The 16,182-nt window shown below is 46.7% G+C and overlaps 1 protein-coding gene across 2 annotated transcripts in view; it reads left to right on the forward strand.

The window, feature by feature from the left end:
* Positions 1 to 16,182, forward strand: part of LOC139051641 (frequenin-2-like) — a 411,489-nt gene that overhangs the window by 290,190 nt on the left and 105,117 nt on the right. The gene's annotated exons all lie outside the window — the stretch shown is intronic.

Consider the following 16,182-nt stretch of genomic DNA (forward strand, 5'->3'; position numbering starts at 1 on the left):
CTGCCAGCATGGGAGTTTTGAGAAATACATGGATTTGCCTAAACTTCGTCTTTATGGTTTCAAACGGCTCCGCGACTCTGTAAATTTGTCGTTTTCAACGAAGTACTGTGTAATAAATGACTAAAAGAAACACGTTAAAATAGTCCGATGGCAGGATTTGTGCACCCGACCTCCAGCACAGAAGCCCGATATTGAAACAATTACGCCACGGACGCATGCATCGGCAAGTGGTATAACCCCCATGAATGTCGTTGCGGCAAGCCAGCATGTTGAGACGCTTGGCAAGTTTCAATTTGGCCCCCTCGACAGCTTGTGCAACTGCAGTTAGTATTGATTGCACGTATTCGAAGCGTATTATGCACTTAGCAAAGTATAGATCACTTTAGAACAATGACGAAAGATAAAGCGTAATAGACAAAGCCACAAGATCGTCTGAATCCACAAGCACGATCAGATCCATATACTTCCCATCATTCCCAGGGTGGATGAAAGATCGCAGTGCCCGAGTTTCTTTTCGTAATTATTGTATGAAACGCGATCGAGCACGCGGCGAGTGCCTCCACCGATACCTTATATGGAAACAAAGCGTTGGCGTTGGCGGCGGATCCACTGCGAATGCGCTACTTCGCCTGCGCCACCGCCACTAGAGAATGTGCTCCGCGCGATCCACGCGTTCCCGTGTTCATGCTTTCTTCCTGTACAATGAGTGACACAACCGATGGAAATGCTTCGCCTGCCGCTGCTGCTAAACGAGCTGCCTCAGCAGAGGCTCAGCGCCATCGCGCAGAGGATCCTGTGATTCAGAATCAAACTCTTTGCACAGTATATTACGAATTCGAAACAGCTAAACAGCTGTGATCAAAATTCGCATTAGGAAGCATCATAATCATGCGTGAATTTCCCTTTTCTTCTTCCTTTGTTTATTTGTGAAATACATGGGCCATAGGTAGGAGGAATAAGGAATAGGATAGGGTGTTTTTTCTTTTAGACTGTACAGATTTTTTTTAGAAATACGCAATGAGCGCAGTGAACATGGCGTTTTTCCAGACGAGTTCCTACGCGAGTCGTATATATTTCGCCGAGATGTAAGTACGAACTTACGAACAGATGATATCCGACGTCAGCGAAGTACATTACCATGCTCTAGAAACAGGGCGCAACATAATCTTTCAGTGGATTTCTGCCTGCTGACCGTGGCATCGTTGGCAACGACTTTGCTGACAGGTTTGCCTGGTCTGCTCACCAAGACGCGCAGACGGGTCCAATGCCTTTTTCGAGGAGGGACGCTACCAGGATACTTCGTCTGCTTGCACGGGAAAAGTCACAAGCTTTATTGAGTTCAGGTGGTTTCAATTGCCGACTCCCATAAGCTCAACCCTTTGCTACGGCTACAACTGCCATCTAGTCTTTCCCGCGGCGAAACAACCTTGCTGTGCCGCTTATGGCTGGGAGTGGCGTTCACGAAGGCTTAATCCTATCGCATGTCAATGGCCGATGGCCCACTGTGCGACTCCTGTAGGTGCGAGTGAACTATCAAGCACCTATTGTCTATCTGTCCTCGCTACGAAGTAAAACGCCTCTCTCTCCAGACAACTTTAAACGGGCCCTGAGCTACGCCTCGGACTTCGTGAAAAAATTGGAGGACGCTTAAGCTTCGCCTTGAAGAGTGGAACGCGACAGCGTTCCCGTCGACCCGCCAAGGGGTGTAAGACAATGGGCTACAGGGCAGCCATCACTTACGAGGCGCCCCGCATCGGACGCGGTGAGCGTCGAGCCATATGGTCGACCAACGCGGCGTTCGGCGCAGCAACGAAAAGGGCGCCTGAGCAAGCGGAACGAACCAAAGAACTCGGTATCTGGGAGGGGGAAATGATGCACGCCAGCCAAACGTCGTGATCGGCACGGGCAGAGAGATAGACAGATAGTGATCTAAAGAAAGGAAGGACGCTTGATTCTGCGGAGGGAGCAAGGCGAAGCGTTGTCAGGGGAGAGAGAGTCCGGGCAACGACCCCCCTCGCACCGGTCCTTCCACAGCTCCAATGCGTGCGTGGCGCGCCATCTGTCGAGGCAGCGCCCTACATGGAGAGGAGGGGGTCTTCTGTGTTTGCCACAAGATGGCTCTGCGTGTGCGGAAAGCGCAGAAGAAATGCAGCGGAAACGCACTTCGATACTCGTGTAATTGCGACTTCTGTAAGTTACATGTTCATAATTACCGATATACACTGCAGTATAACTTTCCACGGCTCGTTTCGAAGGCAACACCGCATTCACTAGAGGCGCGTTTGTACCACTTGGAAGCATCAAACTCGTGGCTGAGTGGTAACGTCTCCGTCTCACACTCCGGAGACCCTGGTTCGATTCCCACCCAGCCCATCTTGGAAGTTGCTTTTTATTTATGAAGTGCCTGCCGTGATTTATCGCTCACGGTCAACGCCGCGGACGCCGACGCCGACACCCAACGCCGACGACACCGGCTTTTCTGCGACACGAGCTCCTTAACGCTGTCGCGTTAAAATAGTCCGCCGATAGCATACGCTGCTGTGAACATCTCAGCCAAGTTTTTTCTGGCGTACGCAGTGCGTCGAGCTCGGAAGCGGACTTCGAAATCACCTTTCTCTTAAACACTTCTCTTTTTAACAGAATGCCCTGTCCTCACTCTCTTCTTGACGCTTTATTTCGTCATTCCCTTAGACGGCTGCTATTGGCCGACAGCTGACATCAAGCTGAGGTCGGCTACGTGGCGTAGATACCGCGGCCGCCGCGGTATGCCACCACGAGTCCACTGGCTATGCGCACTGCGGCTCGCTGAGAACAACCGCTTTTAGCTTGTTTAGCGCGTCGTACGCACCAAAGGCGGAAGTCGCAGCATCTTCGTTAACATCCAAAATAAAATTTGAACTCCGCGCCATGGTTTCCCACTTGGGAAAGCTATTCCCACTTGGGAATAGCTTTCCTTCTCGTGGATCGTTCAGATTACGTGAGACAATATCGTAGTACTCATTTGCAAGTGGCTCATAATTCTTGCGCATCTCACGTGAATAGGGGTGCTTCGCCATCAGTAACGTTCTGGCATTAAGATTTGAAAAAAAAGAAAAGAAAAATCGCTTTAAGTGTTTGGAATGAAAATTAGCTACAGAATCTTCAGCGAGGAGGAGGAGGAGAAATAAACTTTATTTGTGCACAGCAGATTTGAGACCTTCGGCCACATCTTCGGCCTGCTTGATTGCCTTGAGTTGGTCTTCCGGTGCACAGCTGAGCAACGCGGTCTCCCACTGCTCTCGGGTCTTAATTATTTTATTCTGTATGGGTGTGCAAGGACAAGCCCAAGTGATATGTTGTAGGCCCGCCCTTTCTTCACAGAATCTACATCTATCCGTGTAAACGTCGGTCCGGGTAGTAGCGGTGGTAGGCCACCGGGTTCGGATATGTATCTGTTTGTAAGAGGCGCCATGCCGTCGCTTGCCATCTATTTAACGAGGAGTGTGCGGGGGGGAAAAGGGCCCTTCCCAATTTATAGTATGTGGTGATCAGCTGCTCATCCGGTCTCTCTCCGTTCCCATTATTTGTTGCGTGTCACCTGCTCGGCCTGTCAGTTCTCGAGCCAGGTTGTGCGCTATTTCGTTCCTGGGAAGGGAGGAGTGTGCGGGTACCCGTATAATGTGAATGTTGCAATCTTCACGAAAGTTGTTTAAAATTCTCAGTGCTTCCGGCGAGATTCTTCCTTTTGCATAGTTCTTGACGGCTGTCTTGCAGTCGCTTACTACGATGTTAGCTGCCGTGAAGGCTATTGACAGTGCTAAGGCAGTTTCCTCCGCCACCTCTGCCTTCCATGTTTTTACCGTCCAACTCTGCTGTCACCCTCTAGACTCTGAGCAACTTTTGACATACTCTGTCCATTTGCGTACTCCGCCGCGTCCACATAGACCACGTCCCTGGCACTACGGAATTTTTTGTGGAGAGCTCTCGCTCGTGCGTTTCTTCGATCTTGGTGAAACTCCGGCTGCATGTTTCTGGGGATTGGGGGTATTGATAGATGTTCCCTTATTTTCCTTGGGATGTCTCTCCGCAGTCCGTGCTGTGCTTCGTAGGTTATTCCGATGTCATCTAAGATGTGTCTCCCCGTCAAACTCTGTGTAAGCCTTTCATACTGCGCTACTCTCTGGGCCTCAATAAGTTCGTCTAATGTGTTGTGCACGCCGAGCGCCAAGAATTTCTCGTTTGACGTATTTGCCGGAAGTCCCAAGGCTTGCTTGTACGCCCTTCTAATAATGCAGTCTAGCTTGGCTTTCTCCGCAGCGTAAAGCTTGAGGCAAGGAACCACATATACAATACGACTGATTACGAATGTTTCCATTAATCGGATGAGATTGTGCTCTTTCATGCCATAGTGCCTGTTGGATATCCGCTTTATTAGTCTGATTGTTTGTTGAACACCATTGTCAAGTAGTCCAATGGTTTCTCCGTTATGGCCGTTTTCGGATATGCGGAGTCCCAGTATTCTCAGTCTCTCCACTATCGGTATCGTGGTGCCTTCTACTGTGACCACAATGCCCGGCCTTTCCCTAATGCTTTTTCGACCCCGGCATGTGGGCCTATAGAGCAGAAGTTCTGATTTTTGCGAGGAGCATCTCAGTTCTTTGTCTTTGACGTAGTCTTCCACCGTGTTTGCTGCTGTTTGAAGGATCTCTTCCATATGCCCATCGCTTCCACCCGCCACCCAAAGGGTGATGTCGTCCGCGTAGAGGCTGTGTCCGAGTCCTTCTATCTTTTCGAGTCTCGCAGGAAAACCGATCATTGCCACGTTGAATAGAAAGGGAGACAGGACTGAACCCTGCGGGGCACCCCTATTACCTAGCTTGAGTGCGTCCGATCTGGATTCTCCAATTGAAATATTTGCAGTACTATCTGTCAAGAAGTCTTTGATGTACGCGTATGTTTTACGTCCTACATCCAGCTTTTGGAGATTTTGTAGTGTAACTTTTTGCGTGACGGTGTCAAAGGCCTTAGTTAGATCGAGACCTAGAATTGCCTTAGTGTCTAGACTTTTCTCACCCGCATCTATGATTTGATGTTTTAGTTTGAGCATAATATCCTGCATCGATAACTTTGGTCGAAATCCAACCATGGTATGTGGGTAAAGTCCTCCATCATCCATGTATCTCGTGAGACGTGTGAGAACCACATGTTCCATGAGTTTACCGACGGAGGATGTCAGTAATATGGGCCTTAAGTTCGTCAGTTGTGGTTTCTTTCCAGGCTTTGGTATAAAAATGATTTGGGCTGATTTCCATTGACTTGGAATGCTGCCTTGCTCCCAGCAGTTATTCACGTAGTCCGTGAGATCTCGGATGGATACATCGTCGAGGTTCCTGAGTGTTTTGTTGCTTATCCCATCAGGTCCTGGTGCAGATTTCGAGTTAGCCTGGTAAGTTCATATCTGACTTCTGCCTCCGTAATAGGGGTATCAAGATCAGGATTCTCGTTACCTAGGTAATACGGAAGTATTTCGCTATCCGCATCTCCGACGTACATCTTTTGCAGCTCTCGAAAGAGCTCTTCTGTACCGTTGTAGCTGTGTATAACCTTCTGTAGATTGTGTCTTTGTATGGTTTTTGTACTTCCGGGGTCCAAGAGGCATCGGAGAATGTTCCAGGTCTTGGACATTCCTATCTGCCTTTCCATCAAGTCGCACGTGGCTTCCCACTTCTGTTGGGTTAACCTATTTGCATATATCTCGATTTCCTTGTTTAATTCCACGATTCTCTTCCTTAATTTCCGATTATGTTTTTGCTTTTTCCATCTTTTCAGCATGCTACCTTTAGCTTCCCACATATGCAATAATCTGCTATCCATTTCCTGTATACCTGCCTCCTCTGGAACAGTTTTGCTAGCTCGTTTAATGTTTTCTTGCAGTTTCTCTGCCCATTTCTCAATGTCCGTTGTAGTGTTTTCCGCATCATCTTGTCGGATTTTGCGGAAAGATTCCCATTCTACTAGCTTCAGTTCTCTCTCCCCCTTTTTCCTTGGGCCTGCTTGTACCGTTGTGACGACGATGCAGTGGTCACTACCTAAGCTTTCCTGCATGTTTGTCCATTGAGAAACTGCTACATTCTTCGTAAATGTGAGATCTGGTGTCGTGTCGTTGGTTACGCTGTTTCCTATTCTGGTTGGTGCCTGAGGGTCAGTTATGAGCGTTAGTCCTTCGTGCTGAGCGTCTGCCCATAGGCTTTGGCCCTTAATGTTCTCTATGCTGTTTCCCCAAGCCGCGTGTGGCGCGTTAAAATCGCCGACCACGACTAGTGCCTGCTTGTGCGCTACGCTCAACACTTTGCGGAAGAGTGGGCCGAATTTGGGCTTGTGCCGGGGTGGACTATATATGTTCAGAATAAATAGACTTCCCTCTTCTTTACGGGAGGGGATTATTTCAATGAGGACGTGGTCTATGCCGCGCACACCAATATCGTGCTCGACAGCCGATAGGTTTCTGTGTATTAGCGTCGTGACGGTTGCCTTCTCGCTGGAAGCACTGTACGATTTATACCCCGATAATTTTGCGATCCCCCGGTTTCCTGCAGGGCGATGACATCTGGCGTCTCCTTACTTGTTACGAACTGCTGCAGGTTTCCTCGCTTGCGATGATACCCGTGGCAGTTCCATTGCCAAATCGCGTATTAGTTACGCGGCGCCATGTTGATTTATCTGTTGTTCCCCGGTGGCCTTGCTATTTTCTACCGCATTCGACCTGCTATACGGTTTGCTTTTAACCGGTCCTGCGCCTGCCGGCCTAATATCCTTTGGTTTGCTTTCTAGTGCCGCTACTCGATTCTCTAATCCATCGAATCGTTGTTTAATCTCTACATACATGTTTGTGATTTGTTGCTGTAACCCATCGAACATTCCTTTAAACGTTCCCATAACCTCGCTGATTGCAAAGACACTCTTTTCTTCAGCCGTTTCTTGCGCCCTCCTTTTGTGTGATGGTGCTTCTCCGTTCGCTTGCGTGGGAACGGGCGTTGGAGCCCGACTGTGCGTCGACGTCGTTCTGGCGGAGGGTGCGTTGCCATTCTTTTGTTGCTGAAGCCTCGCGTTTTCTGTCCTAAGTTGCTTGATCTCGTCATTAAGCGTTGCATTCTCTCGTGTAATCTGTTCTAACATGTTTCTAATCTGTGTCATTTCCTGTTCTAGGACGGACCCTTTAACTTTAGGCGATTGAGTAGCAGTGCCGGAGACCGCGCTTGCCCAGCTCACCTGTGCTTTGCTCCCGTCTCCCCCTCGATTAGTTCTCGAACCGGACCTCGACCTTGATCTCGTCCACGATCTGGTCCTGGACCTGGACCTGGAGCGTTCGCGACCGGCTTCCCCTGGCAGTCTCGGGAAAAAAACCTGAGCGGTGTTTTCCATAGTTTTTTCATGCTTGTGTCTTCTCTGTCGGTTGAGGGCTGCTTGCTCGCTACAGTCTTATGATTATTGTTGTTGCTCCCTCTGTTTTCTTTGTAGTTGTGGTAGTAGTACTCTTCCTCTTCGGCCTCTTCTTCTTCCCTCCTTTTGCATTTGCAATTGTGAAATCGATTCACTGGAATGCTGCACGAAGTGCAAGGAAGCAGAAGGCTAGTTGTGGAAGAATTTACGCAGTTTGAGACGATCAAATGCAGTCATTTAGCGGCCTAATGCCTAATGTTTATCGCCGGGACGACCTGATTAACGCTGGAAGTCGAACCACGATACGCACATTTTAACTTTACAGAAGCGTCTGCGCAGCCTTTTCAAGAACATTCAGCCTATCTTAAAACGAACTGGGTTACAGACAGCTTGTAAGTGACAATGAGTAAGTGAATGCACAATTGTTGAACCAGATATGAACAAGTTGTTTCGATGAAGGAATGTACGAAATACTGCTAGTAGGCTTTGAATGCGACAATATTATGCCGCCCTACAGAAGGCAACTGTCCAATGTCCAATTGCTCAAGCACCATTGATCCAAGGGTAAGCTTGGAAACAGCAAGAATGTGATAAGGAACCGTAGGTAGCATGGATAATGGGGCCGCCTCATGTGCGCCTAGTTTATATACACTTCTACGACCATGTCCGCCATCTTGTGGGAATCAAACGAGAAATTTGAGGAAGCGAACACAAAGAATTTCGAATATCCCTTATTGATTTTAATTTTCAAGGCAAGGTCTTCTCAACTGACTTCATGCGGGCTTGGAATATCTGGGATCTGGTTACCTTGTCACGCCCTCCAGAAAAAGAAAAAAAGAAACTACCCTTTTGCACCTTCAGAGCGTCGTCGCGAGTCGCAACAGGTATGAAATGTAGGCTTCAACAATAAAAGAAGCGCAAATGAGCCGCGGAGTAGGGGAAATTACCGGTATCGGTGAAATTAGTACCACCTTGGTCGAAAATTCAACACATTGCATTATACCGCTGCAAAGGGTGCACTGCCGTAGGCAGACATGTTGAGGCGAAGGCGCCGTGCTGCACACTTTTAGGATATGAAACGAGTTCACTTAGACTAAACCTGGCTCGCGCGAGGAAATGGTGTCAGGAAGGCGACTTCGCCGGTAACCACAAAAAGCGAGAAGTTGTCTTAAAGTAGGGAAAATTAACGGCATGCGGTACTATATTTGACAATGACCCACATTTCACCATAGCCTGCAATATCGTGCATCGGCCTACATGACCTCCTGGTAACAAAAAAGGTCAGCCAATTGTCGACACTAAAAAAGCAAAGGTCGATGTAATTATGCGTGAATGCGATACGAAGTCATAAAATCAGTAATTTGTGAGCTTGAAAAAGAAATTGAAATGTAATCATCATACGATACACATACACATAATCATCAAATCATTTGAACTTCCATGCACGTCGACACATTGTCTTCTTTAGCGTCGACACTGGATTGACCCTTTCTTTTTTGTGGCAATTCCTTGAAAGGCACATCCCATAGAGGAACAAAGAGGAGATAAATATGTTGTTATAATGTTCTGTGTCACGTAATACCATGTTAGCTGCACTTTTTTGTTACCTTCGGCACAACCTTCACATGTGAACACTCTAAATAACACGACCACATGTCGCGTTCTATAGGCTACTCGGATGGCGGACAAACTGACATCATCTTACCTTCACTAGCAATATATGTATATGACCTCTGAATGTCTTTCAAAGAGTGTTCAATCAAGGTGATTGACTTCTTACGTTGTCTTCATAACTTCTGAAGCAATACCGTTAATCTTCTGACGGTAACCTGTAAACTGGTTCACAAACCGACGTGCGGCACTCTTCATCTGTCCCATTAAAGAACGGACATATGGACGTAAGACAGTAAAACAGTTAGTCGCATATGACGGCACAGTTCATGTAAGTCCTGCGGTACGTCCGCTCGTCGTACACGTTATGCATACGTCGGCGCTTTTTGTCGGCTTCATGATGTATGTACGAGTTTACCTTTCTCTAAACCACGTGCGATTCTCTGAATTTGTCATTGGCTTGCCGCTGAGTGCATCAGTGGCAAGAGTGCTTCGCCGTCGCTTAACACTGCACAGTCCAAATTGACGCTGCTCATGAAATCTAGTGACACCTTGTCGCACGCTTATCTGTCTTCCGGCAGAAAGACAAGTCGCAGTATTATTTTCTTAGCCCTTTATGTACAGCATGTATTCCTTACGCGACAAGGTCATCGTGTGCTTTTATTTGTCCGTCCCCGAACGCGCTTCAGTTATGAGGGGAGAAAAAGCCCTACCCATCGTAATCTGAGCTCATTTAATGTAACCGCACATCTAGCCCACCCGAACGTTACCATGGTAACGGCTTGGTTAGAAACAATTAGCCGGATATTACCGGCGGAGGGCGTTGCACCGAAGGTAATTTCACGAATAGCCATCGGATTTCGAGAAAAAAAAATTGGCTGAAGGCTTAGCTTGGTTAAGCCTGGAAGATTGCGAAAGCCAAGCGCCGTCGCTTGGCCGCAGCAGATCGTACACATCACCTTGTACACATCATTCTCGCCTTGTACAAATCATTCGACATAGCGCAAGGCAGCGCGCCGACCACTGCGAGGAGCCGAGCTGTAGCATCATTTATTCTCCTAGGGTGACGTCACACCAGCGAGTGCCCCTCTCGATAGCGCTGCAGCAGCGGCGCGCAAGGCTTCGCCTCCACCATCGATGCCGCGAGCTGGGGCCCCATCTCTCGGTCTGGCGTGACGTCACATGGTCACGTGACGCGCAGCTGTGTAAGGAGGCGCCACGACCACCGATAGGCCGAAAGTGCGAGCAGTATTGCTTTCGCAATAAAAACTGCCAACACGGAAACCTGCGCAATGTTTATCAAACTTCAAGTCCATTTCTTCATCACCTCTATTAATTGCAGAGCTTGGAGACGTCGCCAATCTGTTATTTAATTCGTTTCTATATTTGCGGGGAATGTTTAGGTGTCTTCGATGGATGAATTCAGCGAGAAGCGCTTAAGTTCGGACATGGTACTGAATTGTAGCCTTTTTATAGCAGGACAAAAAATATATATATTTTCAGCTTCTTATTCACTACCGCATAACAAAGACATTAACATTTTCCAGCACACTATGTAATGATATCGTAAACTTGCCTGTTTATATATATATATATATATATATATATATATATATATATATATATATATATATATATATATATATATATATATATATATATATATATATATTTTACAAAGCAACTGAAATAACGAAGCCCCTGCTTTCGCTGTGGGTGATTCCGGGCTGTATGCCCATTATAGGTGCGGTGCTTGTATTTTGGGCTATGGAAATGCCTCAGCAGTGCGTAGAAAACAGCCGGAGAAAATTTAAAGAAAAAGAAGAATAAAGCGAGTCATCTGTACAGTTTAATGTACACAGCTCAGAAAAGTTTTGCGATTGGCGCAGCAACCGAGCCATGATGCGCTGTCAGATGCTTGGTGTCGGAACATTTGGCACTGCGTTAGGGCGCTCTAAGCGTCAGCCGTTGTGACACCGTGGGGCACACGACGCTCTCACTTACTGACAAAGTTTTGACCACAAGGTGATCGGCGAGAATTGCATAAGTCGCCACTTACAGTTGTAGTCGTTTTTAAACTATCCACGCTCTTGCATTTCTTTCCTTGTAACTCCACAAGTAAAATCAGGCATTTTCTTGCAGATTATGCTAGTATACGTCGGTCAATTCAATATGGTAGTAGTTAATAAAAACCCAATGTATTCTTAAAAGTTAACTTATAAAGTAATGCTTCTTCATTTACCTGAAGATACGAAATATGACATCCTAGTATACGTCAGTCACTTCAATATGGTAGAGGTTAATAAGAACCCAACATATTTTTCAAAGTTAGCTTGTAAAATAATGCTTTTCTTCATTAACCTGAAGATATCTGAATACTCTCCAACGGAGGGCCTTTAGGGTATACTGAAACATACTGAAATAAGTACGAAATATGACGTCTATGGCTACAGAACTTGCCGCTCTACATGCTGCTGTTAATTACTTCCTGCAAGTACAACCTTGTCAGTGGGTATTTTTTTTTTTCGTCTAGGGTAGCCCTTCAGAGTTTGCGGCGAGCCCTACGACGCACGACTCGTAAGCAATTGGTATCTGAGATAAGAAAAGCTCTCCACCGGGCCATCTCTAATGGACATGACACGTTCCAGTGGCTGCCGGATCACTGCGACGGCGTTGGTAACGACCGTGCTGATGATGCTGCCCGGTCAACCCTAGAGGAACCCAGCCAGTTGGCATGCCCTTATCGAGAACGAGTGCTACTGGACTTTTTCGCTTGCTTGCTCACCCCACGGCGCAAACTTTCTGGCACAGATCTTGAGGCGCCGTTTCCACAAAATTGGCCCTTCGTTAGAGCACTAATGCCTCGTACCTTCGCCCAAATGAGCCGTACCGTCGCGCAACTTATCCTAAGACGCACGTGCACCACGACTGACCCGAAGCATCACGGACCTTAACACTGCGTCTCCCAAGAAGCGCGGAGACTATCGACCTGTTCAGCTACATTCCTCCGCGATGGCTTAGCCGCTATGGTGTTGTACTGCTAAGCCCGCGGTCGCGGGATCAGATCCGGGTGGCGGCGGCCGCATTTTAATGCGCGTTTTTGCATTTCGCCCCCGTGTCCCGTTTAGTGGGGGCACGTTAAAGGTCTCTTGGTGCGCAAAATTAACCCGGAGTCGCCCATTACAGTGCGGCGCATAATCCAATAGTGGTTTTGGCACTTGAAACCCCAGAATTAAATTAGATTCTTATTCGACTACCACACTAAAGCATTTTTCCTTCAACAAACAAATTTTCTGGCAGCTGCCTTGGCAGAAAATTTCTGTAAAGCTCTATTCTCTATTTTTTTTCTGTTATTTAATAAGTTCTTTGTGTTTTCCATTAAGAGAAATTTTGTGTTGAAAGACAGTTATGTGTTTTGTGTTACAGGAAAAGTTCTGTTCTCTGTTTTTAATTTTGCTGTTGCTTTTATAATATTTTCAGTTTTATGGTACAGAAAATGTATGTGTTAAACAATTATTCATTTTGAGGCACAGATAATTTGTTTTCTGTTTGTTTTTCTGTTACTTCACATTTTTTTTCCTTTTCTACTGTGCAGAAGTGTGACGTGTAAAGGCAATTTTCTACCGTGATGAATAATGGGCGTACCAGGGATGTCGCTGAAGCCAAAGCTTTTAAAGGGCATTTCTCTTCGTTAGTGCAGTTGCCGCACTCACGAAGAGAACTTTCTCTGTAGAAACGTTGACTGCAGCCGATATTCCTTGTTCGACCACTGTTTACCACTTCTAGCCTCCATTTTCATCTGAACTTCTCTCATGTTTGAGTATTACCATCGCAAGTCACAGAATCATATAAACTAACACACATCACGCAAATATGCAGCTGTTCTCGAAACGAAAATTAGGCTCTGGACTCAAAACTGAAAATGTTCAACTGCGGCGCAAAAAGACAAAGGTCACACGTAGCGCTCATGCGTGTCTCCGTTTTTTCTTCACTCAGTTTTCTTTAGCTGCTGTTAAACATGGTGAACACTTTTTCTCACAGTGGCTGTAAGAAATAATTTGTAATTTAGGACATTGTGGAAGAAAATGAATTTTTCTTCTATTTGACATCAAGAAATTACTGGACAGATAAATATAAAAACAGGAATATTAATAGAACTGCTTATGCACACTAGGTTCAGAAAACAAGCAGCATCGCTTTTCCTCCAGGTGTTATAACAGCTTAAAAGTAAATTTCCCATGCTATAGATGAGCTTCCGCTTGTCATGGATCGCACGCGTACGTGGAGAAAGAACAACAGGAAAACGTTTGTGCGTATGTGAGTATCGTGTGGGAGGCCACTTTCAAATTATGTTTATTCCAGCCAGACGACTATTTCGTTCCAGGTAACTGCAGAACATTAGCACTTGGCCAGTCAGTGTCACCGTATACACTTTGACACAAACAGCACTCACCATGGGACGTACTGTACACGCATGGAGTGTGATGAACACATCACACTCGATGAGCGCAGACGCTCGTTGTCAAAGCGTTGGTAGGAGCAAGTGCAGCAGCAGCGGCGAGCGAAGTGACCTTCGTGCGATGTATTGGTTCAACGCAAGAACGGCGAGAAGACAGCGCGCACAAAGGCATGAGCCGTCTGCTGATCAATCATAGAGAAACAAATTCAAGAAGAGGGGACACTCTTCAAAAACTGGCATCAGGAAACACGTCACGCCTAGTTTCAACACCATCCGTTAGTTGACGCAAGCGTCAGAAAAAAAGAATGTGAAATAAGCTTACAGACAACGTTTTATTTTTTTATTCCTTCCCACTAAAAGTGAAAAAGTTTTGCGTGTAAATGAACTTATACTTTGCAACTTTTTGTTGCGTTGCCTAGCAACAAGCTAGCGGCACGCCAGACGCGCGTGCATACGTCATGCGCCAGACAAGCCGCAGGAGTGAACGAGGCCGGCTGCGCATGTGAAGCTCGCATGCTCGGCCACCCGTCTCTTGTGGATGTAGCCCGTTTTTTGGGCTCCCGGCGTTCTCTTGTGTTCCGTCTGCATTTCGACACGGCACCGCTGCACTACTGGACTACAGCAAGGTGAGGAATTTTGTTTGACAGTCTGCGATGCACTTCAACCACATTTAGGCTTACTGCACAAAACTGAACCTATATAGTGACGCAGTTATCGAAAAACAGCTCCGCAGTCCAAGCCTAGTTAATATGAGTTAATTACTCGTACTGGGAGATGTTTGCGACGCTTTCTATGAGCCCAAGCATAATTATAACCTATTTCGGTAGTTTTTGGGCACGCTCGCCGCACCTGGCTTTCTGACGAAAAGCACCTTGGCCGTGTGACGCAGTTTCGCGTGTACTGAATCTTACCGGGACAAGATTTGGCGCTTTCTCTGACCCAAGACATTATTGTAACTGATTTCACTACTTTTTGGGGTACTTTCCAAGCACAGTGGCCGCGCTCGGCGTAGTGGCGCAGTTAGCGAAAAGCAGCTCGGCTGTGTGCCGCAGTTTCGCGTGTAGTGAATCTTACTGGTAGAAGTTCATGACGCATTCTCTGACCCGAAAAAGTATTGTAATTTATTTGGTAACTTTTTGGGATATCTTGAGGCTTGCTCACCGCGCCTGGGGTTCTGAAGCTGTTAGCAAAAAAGCAAGCCGGCCATAGTGAGTTAGTTCTGCGTGTACTGAATGTTAGTGGGACAAGCTTGTGACGCATTTTATAGCCCTGCAACAACATATACCTTATTTAGGTACTCACACTTGTCGAAAATGCGACGAGCGATTGCCGAGAGTGATAACAGTTGCATGCGCCGGCAACACGCGTAAAAGTTAACACGGAGGAGCTCAACAACATGACGTTTATGTATTCTGAGCCACTGAAAACAGGCTTTGCACCCACGAGTCTGACTTGAGTGCGATTAGAAGGCATTCTGCGAGCGTGTAACATGGTCTGGCTGAGCCTGTGTTGTAGCCACCTCTGTGTACTTGGCGTACCATCGCGTCGACTCAGGCGAAGTTGTTTTGGAAACGCGTAGTCACCCGTGTATTTGTGCACTTAAAGAGCAGGAAATAATGCCCGGGAAAAGAGGGGTGCTTGAAAATCGGATGTTCAGATTTTATGGCATTGTTTGGGAGGAGTCGTTGCCGTGAAATGTACGTAAAAGTGAATTTATCTGTAATGCCGCTCATTCACCACTTACGCACGTTTCGCCTCTACACGCAATACTCCTGTTAGGTCATTATACCGAAATGATACATGCTTGTAATTTACTTTCTTTCAGCTGATGGCATCCGGTGGAGCATCGTACGGCAACGACTGCTGCTTACCTGGTGCCACAGCTTTGCATGAATGCAGAAGCCCGGAACGAGCATTTATATAGAGCAAAATAAACATTTCATCATTTCAGAAGACGTCTTTCGTTTTCTTTATGAAATTGCACCTGAGAGATTCGGCGCAGTCTTGTAAAGGTCTATCGCAATCATTTCAACGATTCCACGCCAAGGCCACGCGAGGTTCAGCAGAAGCGAAAAAAAAAAATATGAATGCCGCGCCGAGCAGCGGAGCCGGCGCGGCGTGTACCAACTGGCGTTCAAAACGCGCGCGCCCAAAACCGAAACTGGAAGGAGTCAACATCCGCTTGGTGGGCTAAAGTCAATTCGGCCGCTGGGCTCTATGGGAGTGTCCGCTCTTATTGAAATTTCTTTCTCTATGGATCAATTTCAAGATACGGCGCGTGGTTGCGGGTGCAAAGTGCGCATTTATTGGCGGAGTCGAAGTCCCTCCCGCGCTGCCTCCGTCAGTTCCCCTTGCACCCGGCCACGATATGTGCAGTCGCAAACAAATTACGCGTCAGCTATTTTCGTAAGAATTTCTAGCAGAATGGCACAAAATAGGAAATAGTCTTGATAATTTAAAGCCGTGGATACATTACGTTAACTGTATACAGCTTTGGTTATGTCAAAGAAGGACACATGTTGCTTCATTCCTTTCTTTACTGACTGTGTAGCTGAAGTTCAATTGATGCTTATTTTGACCACTTGTTTCTCGTTTTTTGCAGTCTGCCATTCATACATTTAGATATTCTTTGTCAGAGTGAGGATAGCAGTCAACATGCGAGCACTTCATCGTGTCCACGAGCGTGATTACAG

The sequence above is a fragment of the Dermacentor albipictus genome, unplaced genomic scaffold, assembly GCF_038994185.2.
Source record: "Dermacentor albipictus isolate Rhodes 1998 colony unplaced genomic scaffold, USDA_Dalb.pri_finalv2 scaffold_13, whole genome shotgun sequence".
Classification (NCBI taxonomy): Eukaryota; Metazoa; Arthropoda; class Arachnida; order Ixodida; family Ixodidae; genus Dermacentor; species Dermacentor albipictus.